At 42.9% G+C, this 22,226-nt stretch overlaps 1 protein-coding gene across 1 annotated transcript in view; it reads right to left on the bottom strand.

Annotated features, from left to right (window-relative positions):
• Positions 1-22,226, bottom strand: part of roraa (RAR-related orphan receptor A, paralog a) — a 204,828-nt gene that overhangs the window by 13,775 nt on the left and 168,827 nt on the right. The window lies entirely within an intron of this gene.

Genomic DNA, 22,226 nt, shown 5'->3' with positions numbered 1-22,226 from the left:
TGTGGAAGAGAACCGCAAGAAGGATAAGGAAGCACAGCAGTGAAATGGAAGCTGTAGTAAAGACGAGGCCTTCCTCACACAGGGATGTAATTTGAATGTCCCCCAGAAAGCGTGTGAATTTTTGGGATATAAGTTCTTCTTTCAGAGGCCTCTCTGCAGACCCCCAAATGTGAACTACCAAGTAGAGGCATCTACTATTCAATCAAAGGTTTAACTGCCTTAAAAAAAATGACCCCAAAAAAACAAAAAAAGAAAGAAAAGACAAAAAGAAACTGGAATGCGTCTTTGTCAGATAATCTTGTCACTGAATGCCACATTTCTTGTACTGGTATTGTGATAACTTTGTTGTAGAGGTTTTATGTTGGTTTGACTGTATCAGATCCAGAGAGATGAGCCAAACCAAGGAACCACTGAACCTTCAAACATCTAGAGATCCAGATAATGAGGATGAGTTAGTTCAGTGCATACATTACACAGATGTCAAACACAGAACCTGCTTTATCAAATCCTTGCGAATACTAAGCAACCCAACGAACATCTAATTTACATGTTTTTCGATACTAACATGGCTTCTTTGAATCAAAGCACTGCTTTTACAGTGGACACGTTCGATTAGACGCTCCTTATCGTCCCAGCACGGTCATTATTAAAGAACCGAAACGCTTCTCATTAGGGAACAAGTGTAAGCGACACAGTAACACACTTGTATTTAAGCTTTCTTTGGTCTCTACACTTAACTGAGATTAGTCTCTCCGTTTCCTTTAGAACTCAAATTCAGCCGCCTGCAGCTAACATGCCTGAAGCTAGATTCAGGAGCTCGATAATACTTAGGTGAACTCTCCAAAATCCAATAGCTCGTTATTAATTTGTTCGCATCAAATTTGCCTCTGCTGAGCCCTCACATCCAAAGCGCCAAGCCCATTTAATCAGCTGCCCGCGAGCTCCTGCTGTGTCATATCTGGATAATGTCACTGTCCCCGCGGCGCGCCCGAGGGAACGCTTTCTCTGCTCGGTTGATCCACTAACCCTTAAACTGGCTCTCGACGTCCATTCAGGAATCTCCGCGCAGTCAACACGCTCCCAGAGACCGTAAACACTGTATTAGCCTACATTTCAGTCAAACCGACACAGAGCCCACTGACATAACGCCACTGAGCCTCTCAGGAGGGAGAGAGACACCTCGCTCTAGTGTGCACTCAAGAGCGCGAGGGTCGTTATCGCGCATAATCGGTTCTGATTAGCGATGTAATAAATTAAGAATACTATGGAAAAACACAAACCTGGGTCTTTAAAGAAAAGAAAAAGACTGTTTGATGATGAATATTTAAAAGGACTGTGGTAATATTTTCCTGTTTGTCCTATAGTGCAAGCACACGATCCAGGCTGTGCTTTCAGTATTGTTTGTTTTAGTGTTCTCCCTGCGTGAGCATTAGCCGTGCAGTGTGTTTCTACTCCTTTGGCATTTTCAGCCTCATTACTTACATAATTTGTTCTGACATGCACTCACAACAACTGAAGCATGCTGTAATTAAGGCTGGCTGAGGTTGAGGTCCAGGAACGGGAGCTGTGCTGACGGCCTCTGGTCAGCAGGTGGCAGTACAGGGCTACGACTGCCTCTCTGCTGCCAGGTTCCCTACAGGCTAACCAGCTAGCGCTTCCACTCTCCCCAGCATCAAAGCCATTCCATGAGTAACAAGCTCAAGGCTGGAAGCTGCAGGCTAACAGCTACTGCCTCTATTTGTTCCCCTGTCTCCTAAGGTTCTGCCTTCATGTTGGCCTGAGGAAGAGGATGCTCAGGCTGACTGAGGCTCTGCCACATCAGGTGAGGGCAACAGGAGTGGAGATGGCACACAGCTGGGATGGGCACTGACCATGACTCACACCGCTCTGTAGAGATGGTGCAGTAGACACAAACCCTGAGAGTCTCTCTCTCTCTCTCTCTCTCTCTCCCTCTCTCTCTCTCCCTCTCTCTTTCTCCCTCTCCCTCTCCCTAGGCCTCCACATGAAACACTCAGAGAGCTCTTTGTCTCCTGCTTGGCTCCAACACACACTGCTGCCTCTGGGCTGGATTTGGTAGGTCTTTGTCTGCATAGAAAGAGGGAGAGCTGAAACTAACTCTCCCTCTTTCTCTCTCTCCCAGAACAGAGGTGGGTAACTGTCCTCCTGGACACCAGCTGTATATGCAGAAGTTCTACAGCAACCCTAATCCAGCACACCTGACTCTGCTGTATAAATACTCAAAAGTCTTAATTGGCTAAACAGGGTATGTTTGTGTAGAGTTGGTGCAAAAAGCCTGCACACGCTGCAGGAGGTGGGGGGCTATCTCTCTCTTTCTCTCTCTCTCTCTCTCTCTCTGGCTCTGCCCAAAAACGTGCCTCTTTGTGGTTCAATCAGAAAGGAGAGGACTGAATGGAATCCGGCACTGGGGAACCCCAAACAAAACTGGTGTGTGCTGGGATGCCTAATTGCTTACGTGGTGTTTTGAGAACAGCATATACAATTAAAGACGTTATATTGCAACAGTGACTTTGAATTGGGGGTTGAAGATTACCACCTCAGTGTGTAAAATATTAATGACTGAAGCAAATGAGCCGTTTGAGATTGAGAAAGTGAACTTCAAATATTGAGAGTTCAGAGTGCTTGAGCTAATGCACACAGTCTTGGTTATCAAACAGAAAAACCTGCTCTCTGAGTTTAGGGGATCTAAGAGTCAACATGCAGTGACGTGACGCCCAGGGTTAGAGAACTCCTCTGTGACTAGGGCTCAGTCCTGGCTAATGCATCTGCATGTGTGTGCGAGTGTGTGTGTGTGTCACAAAGAGGAGGGCTTGTGTTAAGGAAATCAAAGGGCATACAGAGAGAGACAGACACATGCAAAAACACACTATCAGCACAGTCCTGTGTTTGGCTTAGAGCTGAGAGACATGATCCACGCTCACAGAGGCCACATCAAAGAGTGTCCGCATATGTGCATGCACACACACACACACGCACAAACATGCACGGACACATGGTTAAAATATTTGGTTTAACATTTAATGTATCCATTTGCTCAACTGTTTTAAGAGGCACACACATACACACACAAACGCAGAGACACACACACACACACATTTAATTTTCCAAAAAAAAAAAAAAAAAGTCTCAAAACCAGAGACAAGAAAGCAGAAAGGCGTTGATTAAAGACCATATCCCTGTTTAGGTCATGTTAACTGTGTGTGAAGTAGTGTTTATGTTGTGAATGGACAGAGGCGTGACGGAGAGCTGCTCATTAAAGTGGGCTGCTGTCTGCACTGAGCTCAGTCCAAGGTCACTGAGTCGGAGGGGCGGGGGGGGGCAGAGCCCTGTGGAGGGGATGACGTGTCATTCACCACTTGTTCTCTCTAGCCATGTCTCTCTCTCTCTCTCTCTTTTCCCATCCCCCACCTTTGGCCTGTGTACTGTACAACCCCTCAGGATCGTTACTCATAAGGAAATTGTCTGTTCCACTAAATTGCAGCAGCTGACACGGTGGTTCAGCCTAAACCAAACATACTAGTCATGAGACACAAAGTGTGTGGATTTTTGACTGGTTCAAAACATAGCCAAATGTAGCCAGATGCAAATGTCCACTGATGAAGGCTCTTTTTCAGTGTCCCCTCAGCCAAGCTGAAATGAAGCAGCAGGGAAGTCTGGGAAACTGTATTATGTTTTATTATGAAAAAAAAAGAGAGAGTGTCTGTATGTTCACACTGTCACTGTACACTCGGTCTTTTTCTGAACGCACCAAGATGGAAGTAGAAAAGGCAAAGAAAAAAAAACCAACATCTCACCGAAAAAAGGAGACAAACATGATTCAAGTACTACGCATGCTAACGACTCGTTTACTGCCCTGTTGCAGTTTACTGCATTTTTTGAAGGCATTAGCGCTGACTTCAGCAGTGTAGAGGAGCGCATTCTCAGAGTGAGCATTTTTAAATGCGTCTCTTACCTGCGCTTTTGCCTCATTTGCACCTGCGAGCGTCATTCAGGAGCGACGCAAAGTGAGTTGTTGACACAGAATATTGAAGGCGGGTGAAATATTCAGGGGTTTTTATTCTCTAATGGTCTAAAGTACATGTCAGGAAGACGCGTAAAGAAGATAGCAGATTGCTAACTTTGCCAAAAAAGATTCTCGCTCCTGTATGAGTTGGATAAAAAAGCAACCACGTTGTCTCTTTAAAAAGCCTCCAAGTGATTTTATGGGGTAACGACATCTCCCTGATCCTCTCCTTTAGCTGCCAGGTATCAGCATTTTTTGTTTCTAGAGCAGAAAAACAAGCTAAACCACACTATGTTGGAATGTGATGGATTTTTTTATTTTTATTTTTAAACTGAGCATAAATCTCTATGAAATGTTTTTAGTTGTTTCCACTGTTGAGCTGTGATTTCGCTGAACTGCTAGAACACTGACATAACCTGGCAGGATTAAGATTATAATCTACATAACAGACACACAGCAAAGGCTAGGGTCAGAATGTCAAACGCATCACATGACTCCTGCTGGGCTACAAACACTTTTACAAAGGCTGCATCACAAGGGCTTGAGGATCTGAGCTCTCAGATAAAAAAGAGCACATAAATTCCATTATTTTCATTTGTTCTCAAATAAAAACGCTCATGAGACCAGCTCATGACATTTGAATATAACAAAAATACTGCACTGTTTCTTTTAATGGACAATTCACCAAAAAAATTGTTTGGAAAAAATAAAATAATGGCCCAGATTGTGATGACTGTGTTTCAGAATGACGCCTGATTCTTTATTAACAGACTGCAGTAAAAAAAAAAAAGAAAAGAAAAAAAGTCGTTTAATTCTCTCTCTCTCTCTCTCTCTCTCTCTCTCTCTCTCTGTGTTTGTGTGGGGGTGGTTACTAATGTGGGTGTATGTTGACAGCTGTCACTGGCCAAATGACGTAAGCCGATGGGCTCATGTCGAGGGATTATATAAGTGATTGGACAGGATTGCTGGGACTCTGTGCAGTCCAGCGTTACGGCCAGATTAACAATGGCTCCGCCAGCCGGAAAAACGAAACCAAATGGCACTTTAATCACATTCTCCCCTCCACAGTGCGCAATCTCTCCTACTGTTTCTGCTTCATAACTATACGCTGCTTACCATTTAACGCCTTTAGTGGTGAAAAAAATAACCGCCTTCTTGTAACTGTGACTAGTCAAGTATATGTGTGTGTGTGTATGAGTGTGTGTGTGTGTGTGTGTGTGTCTTGAAGGAGGGTACTTTGTGTAATAATCTAATTCCGTTTAGACCGTTTCAGCGATTTTCCTCTGTAATGAAGGAGAACGGGTCTGGTTTAGCAAAACAGTTTGAACTGATACTCGCACATGTTAGCATATATCCTTTCATGAAAACCTCGAGATAGGAGAACAAGCAGAACCTTGACTCTTGTTATCTGCCAAGGCGGCACCGCCATGCTGCAATGTAACAGCAGAGAGCCTGTGTTTTTTTATTCCCTTTTGAGTAAAAAAAAAAAAGGGGGGGGGGCAGGAAGGTTATTTGAATGTCACTGACAGAGGACAGCAGTGCACAGTACAGATGGAATAGCATAAATGTGTAATTTGTTGAGGGGATTGTAGCATGTTGGCCCATTACCATGAGACTCAACTGACAGTGTGTGTTTCTCTCGCTGGCATCACACACACACAAACTCACATGCAGCACAAAGATGAGCCATGCAACACCACAATAATCATTGCATTTCGATATTTCACTGCGCACAAACACACAAATAAGAGGGGAAAAAACACTCCAGTGATGAAGAGCTATGAAATATTCATCATGGCTTTAAACGTGTAGAGTACCAGGGAATAGATCCTCTCTGTTTGTCTGTTTATTTGTGCCTCCTGTTTAACACTCGGCTCTTAATCAGATCCCAGCTTTGATCCACAGCCACAAGAGACTGTGTGCTAGACTCAGCACGGGACTAAGTACACAGAGCAGCATGAGAGTAAGTGATCTAGTCTGAGAAATTACAGTGAATGTTCATCCAAATGTCTGGGTAGTTCAACAGGAGAACATTATAGGTGCATCCAGTTTGGACTTTTGTCCTGTTGTGCAGTTTCTTTAACCTCACTACAATTCACTGTGTGGAAAACTAAGAACAGGACCAGGCCTAAGTACAGAAACTGATGAGTGAATAAAAACTATGAATTGAGGACCAGGATTAGTCTTGACTGAGATTGTGGACAGACCTTACCACATAAATAAGTGTATGAGTACAGGATGAGGACTGAACACAAGGCAAAGTTTAGGACTTAGTACAGTCCCTTACTTAGCACAGACTTAATATAGACATTACTGAAGGATTGAGTACAATACGTAGTACAGCTTTGATTGCATGTCTCGGCAGAGTGTAGAACTGTGTGCAAGAATTGAGTACAAGAGCAGGACTAAGACACTAAGCCCAGGGCTAAGATTTAGTGCAGGGCCATGGGTACTATCAGGCCCGAGGTCAATAAATGTGATGGAATCGATATGGCTAGGCTCTGGAGGTGATGCTTGCCTTGGGCAGCTTACATGACCACTCATTTACCAACATCACAGGACAGGAGATGCTGTTAGAAAACATTTCTGCTCCTCTGGTTGCACTTCCCTGGCTTATTGAAATGAACTCTGACACGGTGGATGTGGGGGAGCAGGAGAGAGGAGGAGGCAGGCACAGAAGACATCTCTCTGTGTCGTATCTATGCTGGAGGAGCAGTAATTTGGGCACTAATTTATGTGTTGTTGTGGCAAAGATTGACGAGCTTCCTGAATGCGAGTGTGCGTACGTGCACTCAGGGGGAAAGAACAAAAGACTGGGTTTACTGAGCAGACGAACGGCAAGCGAGAGAGCATGTGTGAGCAGCTTCTTTCCTCCGCCCTGCCCCATGCACCACCTGAGCTCTCCCTCTCTCTCTCTCTCTCTCTCTCTCTGATCAATGACAGGTGAAACTTTCCCCTTGGAACAAGGGACTCCAGAGCCACAGGGCACACCCCCCCTCTCACTATGTCACTGCTCTCTGACTCCCAATGGGGAGAGAGAGAGAGAGAGAGCGAGAGAGAGAGAGGGGGAAAGAGACAGGGAGAGGAGTTAGAAAGACAGAGAAAGAGAGAGAGAGAGATAGAGAGAGTGGGAGAGGAAACGAAAACAAAGAAGTAGAAGAAGAAGAAGAAGAGAAAGAAGAGAAAGAAGAAGAATGCAAAAAGGCAAAGAGTTTAAAAGTAACTTAAATTTGTCATGCAAATTAGCAAGGTCTGCACTTCCTGTTCTATGACAGCATGAACTAGACGTGTGTGTGTGTTCTCCAACCATAAATATTTATCTTTAACTCCATCATGTCAGTTGCAATCTAGCCTCCAAAGGATTTTCATAATGAACACATTTGTGACACATCATTTTTTGTGCGTGTGGAGATTAACCACTGTATATACATGGAGGACACAGCTCAATAAAACATGCCAAACTCAGTTTAAACACTTACACGTTTTGCTTCAGTGGACGGTAAACGTCTTCTGAAGGGAAAGAAACAGGGGCTTGTTGCAAATGAGCATTCAGAGTGTTTGTTTGGGGTATTTCTGTTTACGGATGCAGTGCCTGTCAAAGCATGAAGCCCAACTTTCACCGCGACTGAGAGCCATTGAAGCTGAAACAGCAGAGGGGCGATTCTGATCGACCGCGTGCAGGAGTCTTGCTGCTAGCATGCCGACTGTATTCACAGCCAAAGAACGGGGAGGCCTCTCTCTCCCTCTCTGCCGTCTGCTCTGGCCGTTTGAGCCCAGAACACAGAGTGTGGTTAAAGTCTTGACTGTGAGCCCACACTCCGCAAGCACTTAAGTTAAACACCAGGCAAGCCTCACAGGCCTGGCAAGGGAGCCCAGTGAACAGGGACTGCATAACAGAAACAAACAAAAAAAAGACACAAAATAATAATAATAATAATAATTCTACTTACACACACACACACACACACACATATATATATATATATATATATATATATATATATATATATATATATATATATATATATATATATATAATGAAACCTTCAAAACTGCTTGCGCAATTACTCTGAAAAACCTTTCTAGAACAACAAAGAGCCTTGTTTCTTTGCACGGGGGAATTCTCTCTCGCCACGCAGCTCCAAAGCTTTACCCCTCTAATTGCTACATTAGCATGCAATACAGTGCGAGCCTTCACTGATGCTGTACTTCACTGGGTATGATCAGCTGTGTAAGACTCCTCTTCTGCACAAAGAGACATGGGTTTACACATGGTAACACAGCATCATCAGAGGATAGGCCATGTGTGTGTGTGTGTGTGTGTGTTTGTTTGTTTGAGTGGGGCACATGTGTGAGGATACAGCCTGTTGGGGAAGGCAGAAGGCGTGTAATGAGCATACTCATTGAACGAACTGCGGAGGTAGCGAAGAGAAGGCCCACACAAACACAGACACACAGACACGTGCACACACACACACACACACACACACACACACACACAATTCAAGCTGATGCTTCAGAGTCAGTGGGTCAAGAGAAGTGAGCCAGGACACACATGGGGAGCAGAGAGAGCAGCTCGACTGTAAGTAATCGTCTCCTATGTGTTCTCCATAGGAGAAAAGAGGGTTTCTGTACTAAGCAAATGCTCGGCCCCATCCACACAGGCAATCATGTGTCTGATTAGCTCCAGCCAAGGGGAAAACTCTCCCCGAGTCTTGACTGATGGCAAAATGTACATTCTCTACGGTGCCGTGGGAAGCGGGAAAGCCCTCAGATGAGCGTGGCAATAGCAGAGCAATGCTAATAGCCCTGACCCCTTTTTTCTTTTTTTCTTTTTTCCCTTTTTGTCAGTAAGTCATTCTCTTGCTTTACAAAGATACAACAACAGTCAGTTTTTGGAGACATAATTCAACACACAAACTCAATTACATGAGCAACTTTTGGTAAAGCAACAAAGCATAAAAAAACGAAAAAAAAAAAAAAATGGAAATACTTCACAAATATTTCATGCTATGAAGTTGATTGGTCATCAATATGTTGGATACTCCCACTGACAGCATATCAGTGTATGGAAAGCTGTCTGACACACAGCTAACATTCTGCACATTTTTGCTTAAATCAGAACAAATAAGTGGTTAGCTTCCTGACTCAGCTACACAGCTCTCTAAGTGTTATTCATGGGTTTAGCTTGAGTCGACACTATGTATACATACACGCACGCCCGCACGCACACACACACACACACACACACACACACACACACAATGTACAGCTAAGTACCCTACAGTTTACAATCCTCTTCTCTGTGCTTTTCTCTGTTTGACTCAAGCTAACCGATTAGCAGAATGGCTAGCAGAGAGCAGAGAGTTTGACCTTTGTTTGCCATTGCTATTCCTGGCCTTGGTCTTTTTTATCACACTTTAACGCTGTACAGTACATGAATCCATTGCCTCTGACCTAGCTATCCCTCGCCTGTCAGACAGAATAACCACAGCACGCAGCCAATGTGTCACACTGCTAATCATCATATCCGCGCGTATAGCCATCACCACATGCGCTGCACTTCAAGGTCGGCTGAGAGGCCAGTGTTACTGAGATGGGTATTTAAAAGGCGGCCTGGGCACAAAAGTTGGCTTTATTATTGCAGCAATAAAAAAGAGAATGAATGTGGGAGGCATATCTGCGTGCCGTCGGCTCTTTTGAACTTGCGGGAGCACACAGAGGCATTGTGTCCTTATCTGAAGAATCCTCACAGGGAGCTTTTACACTGGAGGTGTTTCCACGGCGATGGCTCCATTACTCAACACGTTGGGTAATTTGAGCTTGATGAGAGGGCATTATGCCACCCTAGCCTTCTCCTCCTGAAAGTACTGCGCTCTCATCAGCGCACAGAAAAAGACAGACAGAGAGAGAGAGAGAGAGAGAAAGGGAGGGAGGGAGAGTAAAGGAGAGCAGACTGCGAGAATGACATCAATGAGTAGAAAAGCAGACATCCAGGGACGTGTGAGTGAGACAAATGGGGCTAGTTACATTAGCGGAGGATATCGAATCCGTGCCATTCCGCGATAAAACCGAGATAGGCCTGTAACCGAACGCAAACAACCTTTTCACAAATCAGCTGTGTCATGAGACCTCCGAAAGCGAGTGTTCTCAGCTATTCAGCCTGCCTCTCTGCTATCTCGCTGTCTCAGAGCCCACACCATAGTCTTCCCCTAAGCTAAAATCACTCAGTTACCCTGACCTACAGAATTCTGTCTGTCATCTCCAGTGGGTGTCAGGGAAAAAAAAGAGAAAGAGAGAGAGAAAGAGAGAGAGAAAGAGAGAGAGATGAGAATAGAGAGGGTGAAGTTTGGAACTGAGTTGGAAGTCAAACTAAAGACGCTAAAGATGAAGTTCTTTCATGTCTTGTGGAATGAACTGAAAGAGTGTAATTTGCATATGGATTCAAATACTTGTTAGCTTCATTCTTAATTGCATCAGAAAGCTTCTAAAATAGATCCTCTGAGCTCATGCAAACGGAATTATATGCATAGTTAAAGAGATCGGTTTCATGATAAGGAGTGCAACTCTTTTCTATGTTTCACACCAACTGCTGAGTACACCATAACTACATTCTTCTATTAAATTCACCTTAACTAATAGGGCATAAATTAGTTCAGTGAAAAAGATACTGCTTAGAAAAACACACAAACACACTGAGGCAATGCTTCACTGCTCATCTCAAACAGACTAGGGCGAAATAAATTCCTAGATGCCAAGGCGTGAGAAGTTGTGAGCTTTCTGCTGTCAAGCAAAGTTCACAGACCATTCACAGTGCGTGTGAGCAACAGACACCCCCATCGCCCCCACCCACCCCAGCCCCTGTGCCTGCTCCATCACCCCACACGACTGTTTTCATAGCCTGACGCAACTCTGGCCTGCTTTCCTTTTGGCATGGTGGGATTAGGCAGACAAGCGCAAAGCATACCCACCCCCCACCCCCCACCCTTTGCATGCTTCCAGAACGGGGCCAGTGTGCGTTTACAGCTACCTTTGGTTGAACCTGCTGGAGCAGCAGCCAGTGAATGAGCTGCTGATCCCTAATCCCAAGTCCAGAAAGAAGTGCCTAGATTAATGATTGCATAAACACATCCCAAAAGCCCATGGAATAATGCTTGGCTCTTCGGTTCCATTCTTCCCATAAGGAAAGGCTTTTACAGTCAGCTGACTGGCTCTAAATCCCCACCAATCAGAATTCAGCATTGCTTTGTTGCCTTATTAAGAGCAGGAAAGTGTCAATACTGTCCCCTGGAGAATACAAGCATCCATGTGCAGGTTCAAAAGAAACAACTGGAGCGTTGCTGGGAATTAGGATGGATGTGACTTTGGCTGTGCTAACACTCACTGTAAAGTCAAACCAAGTCATCAGCAAGATCCCACTCAGTCAAGGCTACTACACAAAGTAAACAGCAGACACCAGTCTAAACCAAAGACTCTCTTATGGTATCTAAGAGTAAAACAGAACAATGTGATGTGGGGTTTTTTTCATGTGTTTTTTTCTCCTCTAAAATGTCTCCTAACAGAAAAAAGGGCAAATCAATGCAAAGCACTTTCCTGGAGAATTTACGAAGTGTTTTCTTCTCCGTCTGTTTTGTTGCAGTTCATTATAAGCTGTTAGAAGAGAAGATGGGGAAAATGCTTCAGACATATGAGCTCTGGAAAAAACAGAGGCTCTGCAGATGTCAACAGGGACAATAAAAACCTAACCACTAGTGTTGGATGTCCAGCAATAAATCACCATTATAAACTCAAACAGGCCATTAAAATGTCGTAGAAGGCCTGCTGTCATCACAGCCTCTGTCTCATTATGTCTGAGAGCAGAGTTTTGCAGCTGGGCCCAAAAAAGCGATCCAGAGCATACTGGGGAGAGGTGTGGGTGCAGGGTGAGAGTCGGGATTGGCCCGAATAGAGGACTGGCAACCCCTGGGATTGGCTTCTTTCTGAATTCAGTGGGTGGAGGTATTTTAAGCAGAGAGCTCAGATATGTACCCCCCTTGTCTAATGAGGGGTGAAGAGTAGCTCCTCTGTAGGAGCCCCCCCAGTGGGACCCCCGAGGCACATTCATTAGAAGATGAAACAGCATTTCCTGCAGCAAAACAGCCATCCCCCACTGCTCGGACATGTTCAATTTAGACCAAGGTGAAGAGCATCCCCATTGGCCGAAGACTCTAAAACCAGCAGGAACCAATGAGAGTCAAGGAACAGCAGAGAAAGATGAGCATGAACGTTGGAGCTGCCATATAAGCTCATGAGAAAATTGGATTTAAGTGCACGTATTGCCCATTAAGGTGAACAGAAATAATATGACATCAAACGCGAAGGCTATGGCTATCAGAGTAAATTACACGCCAAAGAACCGATCAGTATACAGCTGTATAGCTCAGCTCTTGGAAATACCCACCCACTCATCTAAATACACTTTCATATATCACTAAAAACAGATCTGGTATACAGATCTTTGTGCTCTCCAGTCAATAGTACATTCCTTTACATTCACTGTAGCAGAGAGAATATTTATTTATTTTTTTATCACTTAAGAATTCTAGAACATTCCACCCGATCACAACGTTCCATTCTTTGCTTTTATCAGTCCTCTTATGCATTAAGACTATCTCCTTTCTCGTTAAGACACGTATAGCCAATCTCCCATAATTAGTAACTCCTAACCTTTGGGGTTCTAATCCCACCTGAATTGTGGATTTGTACATCAAAGCCCACTTTTCCAGGAGAGCTGCTACTGCTTGAAATTACAGTGGATTTGAAACCTGCAATTATTTGTATAGCATGGATGCGAGCAGCCTCCTCTTTTATGTCTGCCAGATTCCCGTGGGTTTGCAGTAAAGAGCCGTTAATCCACTCCAGCGAAATCCAAATATAGAGGTAACACTGGATTCCAAAATTCAGATACAGTGCCAAGAGCTTGCTGTGCGTGTAAAGTGGAGAAGACTTGAGTTTTTTTTTTTTTTTTTTTTTTTCATCGTTGAGATTAGATTTCTTTGGTGGCTTAAAATGTATCATGTAAGAGGGATGCAGTTGCTACAGGGAGTGAAAATCAAACATGCTTTAATACGGAGAGGAGGGGGGTGGGCTATGACAACGCTGCCTGTTGTCAGGGCATCCTTTTTTTCTACAGCATTTAATTGAAAGTTAATTAAACAATCGATGTCTCTGCCCCTGGTGTCTGGTGTAATGGCTTGTCCAGTGCTTTTGTTAATGGGCTGCTTGCTATTGGTTAGAGGTTACAGCAACTGGAGCCCCAGGACTAGGGTGAAATGCATTGTGTCAGAAGCAGGGAGATCAAATGAAAGACAGAGAGAGAGAGAAAGAGAGAGACAGAGAGAGAGAGAGAGAGAGAGAGAGAACAGTGGAGAGTGCTTCCCACACGCAGAGACAAATAGACATGTTTGAGCATTCACAGGGAGAAAGCCAGTCGCATTAATTGGCTGTAATGAGTGAGTAACATATGTGGTAGTGAGGCTCACCATGGGAGACAGCATGCAGTCGATACACTAAGAGATCCGAGCATGTCTAACACTTTATCTAATGGCAAGCTGCTTACAGCTTTTATGCATCGATTTCATCCAAGTCATAATCTACTTTACAGAGCATTTAGTGTTTTAAGGGCAGAAACATCGGCATGTTGACTGAGTTAAGCCAACGTCACGAATGCGCGATTACAAACAGCATGACTTGGTTTCACTTTGGTTCAAAGCGCTTCACTAGAATGTGTTATATCTTATATCACATATCAGATTCATAGAAGGGCATATACTATCCTACATCCACCTATTAGTCCAGGACTGACTCCTAATGGCTAACAAAGGCAGTTTATTTGTTATGAGCTGATAATTAAGCATTACAAGGATTTATGATAAGTACATTAAACATACATGTTTTAAGTATTGTCTTCTAGTAAAGTCTCTGACAGTATAAGGTATTGTTAGGAAGATGAGGAGGTACTTAGCTTTTATGAGAAGAAATAACCTTTTTGAAAACCTCCAAATAGCACTGGAGTGCACCCAATAAGCACCCCTCTGTGCTCCTTTACACAGATGAAACCGTGCTCTAGCTGTTTCTCAGTTCAGCTCATCTGATGAATTCAGGCGACTTCATTGCTTGTCTGGATGACACTACTTGCTGGACGACTCATAATTTTCAGCAGTTAAATTAGATAAGACAAAAACTCATATTTTAAGCAACGAATATGAATATATGCAAAGCCTGGTCCAACATGACCCTGGCTTGCAAGAATAAATGGACCTTCCCTCGTTATTGTTATTACAATCTTGTTATTACCAGCTGGGAAATATTGCTATCATTTTTATCTTCTGTGTCCACCAAGACAGTCATGCATTCACAACTCGTATGCCCTCTCTGCATGCAGTGTGGAAATCTGCAGTTAGACTCTTAAATAGAATGTGTGAAACATGTCTTATTACCCTAATCCTTTACTTAGGGCACTGGATGCCAATCTCTTACCACACTGATTTTAACATTTCATTAATTACATGGAAAGCAAGCCACTGACTGTGACCTGCCTATGTTACTAAACATCTTACTTCCTTTTAACATTTTACTCTTCTTATGGAGATCAGTTCACTAAGATCTCTAGATTTTTCAAAAATCGAGACTTCTCATTTTGAAGTTCCCATTTGGAATTGCCTTCCTAACAAGATTCTCTGTACATTTTTAAAAACCCTCATTAAAAAGTAATTTTTATTAAAGCTTTAAAATACTTTTTTCCCTGATTAAATGATTTATTTTCAACATCTATTCTCATTAGTTTGTTATAAAAACAAAGTTTTTGTCCCTGAGTTGGCCCTGTTACTTTTCCAGGTCATTTAAAATTCACAAGTCAAGCAACCCAAGCCACTTTTACGTAAATTCCTGAAATGATACCTGTGTGAAAACAACGTGTGTAGCCCCATTGGTTGGTGATTAGAGTGTAATAAATAAACAATTGTGTTGTGGAGTATTTAAAGGTAAACCTATACTCAGAGAGAAACCTCATCCATGTATGGGACATCTCTTTACTTACCTTGCAGTAACAGAGAAGCCTTGCACAACCTTCCATTACAGTATTTACTAGAACCGTAACCCAAGCCAGGGCGCTCCAGTGGCTATCATAAAAGTCATGCGTCGCAGTCTTAGATGCTATTCAATGTCATGGAAAATCTGTATGACAGCCAAAATAAAGATTCATAGCCTTTCTCCTCTCTGTCTGCCCAAAAGACAGATAGTATGGCAGTTGCATCTTCCAAAGTCCTCTACACATAAGGGCAATCATGTCAGATTTATTGTTTGATAGAAATATAATGTATGAAAAAGTCAGAACATCGCTTTGAGCGATAGCAATAACCTTGTGCGGGGCTCAGGAGTGATTAATAGACTCGTGCTCCGGAAGCTTCTAGAAGGCAAATACACGGAGCTGTGGCTGTATTACAACCAGGCAGCTGAATTCAAACGTCGGCACTGAGGAAACATTCTGCTGTGTAAAATAATTGCATTGTCTGTTTACTATTCCGGTTGGAGTTTATGAGGGAGACAGACAAACCGAGGTTGATGTATTGGCCTTGTGTCACGGCATGGCAGGAGCGTTCACACATACATTCATCTTTCACTTTAGAAGCCAAATGATACGTCTAATTTGCTGCGAGCGCGGTTATTTTTAACTTCTCCAGCTGTCAGATAATGGAGCCTGACTGTCAGCACTGGCGCGTGTGTTAAAAGGTTGAAAACTCTTTTTCAATTTACCGTTCTGTTTGAGCGAATTAGAAAATGCACATTCCATTAGTTGGGATGACTGACATTTCTTTTTCCTTATCGAAACCAAAGGCAGATTAAAAAACAGAGTAGACCAGGTTTGGAAATGGAAGTCTTTCCCAAGAATTATCTGAACTCTGTTTTGACATTCGTTGCCATTGACTACAATGGTGAAAATATGACTAAAAATGTTCAAAAATGACATGAAAGAAGAAACGGTTTCTTTGCTTTTTAATTAGAAAAGATGTCTTTTTGGACCATACCGAATACCATGTTTTCTACAAGCCATGACTGGCTGTTTGTTCATTATGTCATCATCCTAAGAATTGACAGCAAGATGTTGTCTCTCACCTGTTCTGCTCAACGCATTACATTACATACTAACATTACAAGCCTCCATACATTGATGTGCTATATCCACTTCACTGAATCAGAATACTGCAGGAATGCAAAGCTTGGGCCTCACACATTCTGATACTAGACAGTTACTCAATACCCAGCCAATCTGGCAGAGTTACACCAGTCTGGAGAATGTAATTTGGATAGTGGAAATGAATCATAGTTTCACTGTGATAATCTACTGCTCTGATAGCGGATCCTGGAGCACTAGGTCATCTGATAGTGGTGTGTATTACGGGCCTTTCGAGAGGTTGCACAGATGTGGACGAGTTGAAACCTCAGATCAGTGGGCTACCCTTGATTAGCTCTGCCAAACACATAGTGGGACCATGTTACATTTGTATTACTTTAATGTTCAACAGCAAATACACATGAATTATTTCAACAGATGATTATTATGAAGCATACTGTTGTTCGCAGGCCCTCTTCAGACAAACACACACTCTGAATCTGAAGTGAATCTCTAGCACAAATAGAAACTATTGATGAGTCATCTCAGTACAAACGTGTGGTGGTTACTGTTACCCTTTATTGCATCCAGCAGCTGTACGAGAAAAAAAAGGACATTCAAGAACTCTCCACTGGGTATAATTAAGCTGGGAGAGAGTGGCTGATCTCGGTACAGAGCCCAGTGGTAGGTCGGGAGCGTGTGGCTGGCCTGAGAACACTCTCCCTAACCCTCCCGTCACTGTTGTTTGCACACTAAAGATAGCTGTAGATTACACAACAGCCACCAAAGACTTGCATCCAGATATCTGGACAGCAGAACTGTGGACTCCTACTGTCAGCTTAGGGAGAGAGAGAGAGAGAGAGGCATTCTGGAAAGAAGAAAGACATGTCCAGAACTTCAAATACCGTAACAGGGATTAGCCATAAGCTGACATCTAAGGTACACCGAGCTAAATGCTCTGTTCGGGTCACGACCAGAACTCATTAGACTTAAGCAAGGAGATGGCCAAGCTCTAGTAACAGGTTCACCTGAACGCAATGCGCTCCTGACCCCGACTGTTAGTGAACCACAGCGGTTCCCACAGCGAAAGAGCCATTTCACTGCTTAATCTATCTGCCCTGAAGGTGAGACGCAGGGAAAACACACTAGGCTATGACAACACACTTTCCATCGTGAGAAGTCAATTATTGGGCTTTGAATGACGTCAGGGCCCTTTAGATACACCTGCCATTTGCTTTGCCACAGCAGTGCATTTAACAAGCAGCCAGGCTACGCTACATTTCAGTCTGAAGTAAAAGAACACAATGGCTTGACGTCATGTTTATTTCAACACGCTGATGACCTTATATTTGAATAAAAATATGCAAAATTTTTACAGCTCTGCTCATAATTTTCAGTGCAGTCAATCTAATGCAGATGGTATTTTCTCTAGATGGAGCAACTGAGATTTTTTTTTCCATTCTAAAATGGAAGATCTTTTTTAGCACCGCTGTGCTTTGTCTTACAGGCTCTGTGGCTGATATGGAAGAAGGGAGGAAAACTCCTATTGCTTATTGCATTTCATTTTGCTCACATAAAAATGTCTCCTTAGAAACAATGTCTGGCCAAAACGATCAATTATGTCATTCATTTTTGGCATTCATTCATTCATTCATTCATTCGATCATTCATTCATTCGACCTTCATTTAATTCTCAGGGAGATTTTGTGGGTAACCCTCATTTTCAATGATGCCAATTCATTCCAGGCGTGCTTGAAAAAAAAAAAAAGTCATTTAACTTGGCTATGTCTCAGTTGTCAAATTTCCATGCTGCACATAGTTTAAGTCAAACCATTGGTTGGATTTCATTTCACACCTCAGACAGAACAATGTCAAAACCCAAAAGTCCCAAAGGCTCATTACTCCTTAAGGGTTATATGAGATGCTGCAAATATCAGCGCGACTGTATCGAGATCCAGTTCTCATGGGAAACACGATCTGCACCTACAACTTTCTGCATGTCCGCTAACTGATCAGAATGCCACTCAGGACCTTCAACTTATGTAACATAAAACGCGTTTGAAGTTTAAATATGTATTACACAGACATGGCTTTGTTACTTGAATTACTCCCTCTCTCTCTCCCCTCTTACTGTTGCATGCAAATTACAGCCAACCGGTTGGTGGCATAAACAGACGACATTGCCTTACTAAACGCATGGCTCAGGGAAGTTTTGTTTTTGTTTTTTTGTTTTTTCGCTTTTTTTCTGGAAAACCCGTCGAAATTCTCTCTTTCGTGCTAGTTAAATTACAGAGGAGGTCACGGCAGGGGTGCTCCCAAACAGTTTGCCGTCAAACTGTACCAATTCTCTGGGCATGTTTGTCAACAGAGCTGGCTTTGTGTAATTGCCATAATTGTCAGGTTAGAGAGCAAAACAAAGTGGGTCCTTTCTTGGCAAGCAGCAGCAGTGTCATTAACAGACCGGGTGTCTGGAGGCGCATTCTGGGACACACATGCACACGAGGAGTAAGAGACAGTGAGTCTGATAAAATGGCTGCCTCTTATCTCTGCTATGCATATGAATGGCTTATGCCGTCTCGGTGACAGATTCTACGCCTTGTCACCGTGGGATTCGTTCAGCGAACAGAAGCGAGTAGAGGAGAGAGAATAAAAAAAAAAAAAGGATAAAACTCAATGTAATGAATTCTCAGCTTCACCTAACCTTTGTCAACATACATGTTATGTATGGGTGTACGCACATGAGTGTGTGTGTGTGTGTGTGTGTCTGTGTCTGAGAGAGAGAGAGAGATACCATACAGATGAAAGAAAAAAATGTTTTCTTCTGTTCTTCTTGGCATCTGCTCATGCTTTTTAACTATGTTGTCAAAGCAGAGAACTTTGTATTCCCACAACAAGCTGCAATCCTCTCCTTAATCTGTAATGAATACTTAATCCCAGACAAAATACGGCATCTGTAATTACCATAATGAGGAAGGGTATTGGAAAAACCAATCATTTGTATCTTCATTTCTGGGCGACGTTGTTATTAATCTTCTTGCTTTCTCAGTGTTTTTTTTTTTTTTTGATGTTTTTGTTTTTGCTTTCTCCAATTTCATTTCATTCCCAAAATAAACAAGGCATTTCTTTGGAGCTACAGCTGTAACGTTTGTTGGAGCAGTTCAGGCATTTATCTATAAATTTATTTTCAATTTGAAGCACATGGCAGCAATGAAAGCACCATCAAGAGCAAGAGAGAAGATTATTTTAATTACTGTGAGTACTCACTGCCTTTCAGGCAGTCTGAAAAGAGAATACGGCAAAATAAAGGCTCTCAGCTAGCCATACTATGTTCTAATCAACTGCATTAAGTCATCTAACTCTGGAAGATGCTAGAGTGAGGCAGGCAAGGCCTGTGCACAGATAAGACAGGAGGACATGCCAGTATAGATCAAGCACTGGACCACAAAAAGATATAGAAAGATAGAAAGTACACATTTATAGTGGGCTCATCAAAGGATATTTGTCTAGACTATATGTGTGTGTGTGTGTGTGTGTGTGTATATATATATATATATATATATATATATATATATATATATAAAGGGGTGCTAATGGAAAATATGTGGAAAGATATTTCACCAGACTTGTCAATAGAAGATGTCCTGTTTCAAATGTCAGTTATTCCTCAGTGCCACTCTCTGTGTTCGCTCATTGAGAGAGAAGATCTGATTGGGTTGAGGAAGCTTTGTACTCTTTCAGTTTGGCCTGGACTGTGTGTGTGTGTGTGTGTATGTGTGTGTGTGTGTGTGTTAGAGAGAGAGAGAGAGAGAAAGAGAGAGAGCGAGTGTTTTAAGCTGGTCTTTTGTCTCTTATCTCGTTCATTTAAAGGACCCTGCTAAACTTAAGTTGTGCCTCTTAGTCCAGAACTGTAGATCTAGAGATAGGTTTGACACACTGACTCATCACAAAAGGACAAACGTTAAATTTGCTTGTTTATTTAATCACTTTTTTCATTAGACTTGCTTGTTGCTGGTCCTGACACTCGTTTGTAAACACGGTTAAACAACGGCCAGTCATGCTATAACAATTTAACTCAAATTGGATCATGTTCCCGCTTAAGAGCTTTTCACTCGCCCCAGTGCATCTTGGGATATCCTGCAATGTGATTGTGTAAAGTCGCTGTGAATGAGGCTTTCATGGGAACACGTTGACCCATGAATAAAGAATAAATCCCTTTGGATACACTGACCCATGTATGCTGTTGCCTGCCTTCTAATCAGGTCAACTGAGAACTGGTGCTGTAGGGAACAAGTGTCCAAAAACAGATCATGACTGGACTTCACCAGCTTACTGGACTTCTGTTACTCAAACAAAGGGATGAGACTGAAGTATGTTAAAAGAGGAAGTCTCATTCAAAGCTGGTCTTTGACTCAGGGTCCACGACTCTGGAGTAAGAACTTAATGACCGAGCTTTACTGTCTCTGGGGTTTTGTATGCTTGCTTGCAGGGGCAATCCACCCCCCCCCCCTCCACCCCCCCCCGTGTGCAGGGTTCCTTGGTGCTGAAATGCAGCATCATTAGAGATTTAAAGGAGCGTGACTTTGTTTTCCATCATTATGGTTCTCCCACAGGACAGTGGCACGAGACCGTGCCAGGGTTTGAAGATGTATGGACATCATGTCAAGTCTTGAACGTGTCTCTCTAATTAACCACCAGTCTCCTCAGTAGTCAGTACCTTTCCAACCCCTGAACCGATGGCACCCTCATTTTAATACTTGTTCAAAACCAACTACTCAGCTATCAAACTATTCCAACTAATCAACTATCAGAGAGCTGACAGCTGAATCGGGAATATTACAGAGCTAAAGTAAAAAAAAAATGTCTGGCACCATTCATCCCAATGATTAGAACCGGGAACACAAAACGAAATCTACACAATTCAAACCGACACATGTGGCATGGCTAGGCTAGCTTTCCTGGGTCCCTGAGGCTGAGAGGTAAATTAGTAACATATTTTGTAAGGTAAGAGAAGGTGAAAGAAGTAGCTGTGGTTCTCTGACTGCCATGATAGAATTCCAACAGTGATCTAAGCCTTGCACTGTAAGCCCTTTTTCCAAAAGAGCAGCTTAATGTTACGTAGCCCTGCTGGGATCTGATGGTTTTAGAGCGGAGTCAAATCTATGCCATGTGTGGCGCTATCTCGCAAAGGTTAAAGCACTGCACTAAAACCCTTATTTTATTTTACTGCGAAAAAAGAGACTGATTTTCCTGTTTGCTACCAAGAGAAGCTTCCAGAAAATGAGTCTCTGTCACTCATAATCAAGACTTGACACAGAGGATGTCTGAATTTTGGATCTATGGTCAGAGTGCGGTCTACGCTCATTCTCTGATTTATGATTCTGGTGTACCATTGATTTCTCTGGTCTCAAACGCCTCAGACACTTCACGTCAGGCACCATTTGTGTTCATTATTTTTCAGCTTTCTCAAACCAAAGGTAATTAGAGGCAGTTCATCTTGACACCCATGCACACACATAAATACCCAGACACACACAAATGCCTTCATGTGTACACATCTGTCGGCAAACACACACACACACACACACACACACACACACACACACACACACACACATTTCCATTCATAATCACACCTACACACAATCAGTCCAGTGCAACTCTGTATACAGTGTTGACCAAAATGCTGTTAGGAGTAGCCAAAAAAAAAAAAAAAAGAGAGTCACCATTTCAACTCTTTTGCTCAACAAAAGCAGAGTTGCTCGTGAACAAACTTCAAAGCAAGACAGATGTCAGTCAAAGCTATGTAGGTAGCTGACAGGCTGGGAAAATGTGCAATATTCAGATAAATATTTAATGCAAAACTAATGCAGCTCAGACCACTTCCCAAATGGCCAGAGGGAAGGGAAATAAGAACAGGTAATTATTGGAACGCCCGAAGGCCGGGAAAGATGGAGATTGCAGAAAGCAGGGATATTTAGCCCTGTTAATGAAGGCCTGTGCTTGCAAAGCGTGAGAGAGACTCAGTGTGCGTGTTTGTGTGCGTGCGTGCGTGTG

This window comes from Chanos chanos, chromosome 2 (genome assembly GCF_902362185.1).
Source record: "Chanos chanos chromosome 2, fChaCha1.1, whole genome shotgun sequence".
Classification (NCBI taxonomy): domain Eukaryota; kingdom Metazoa; phylum Chordata; class Actinopteri; order Gonorynchiformes; family Chanidae; genus Chanos; species Chanos chanos.
Note: the sequence above shows the minus strand (reverse complement) of the source record. Positions and strands in the feature narration are given on the sequence as shown.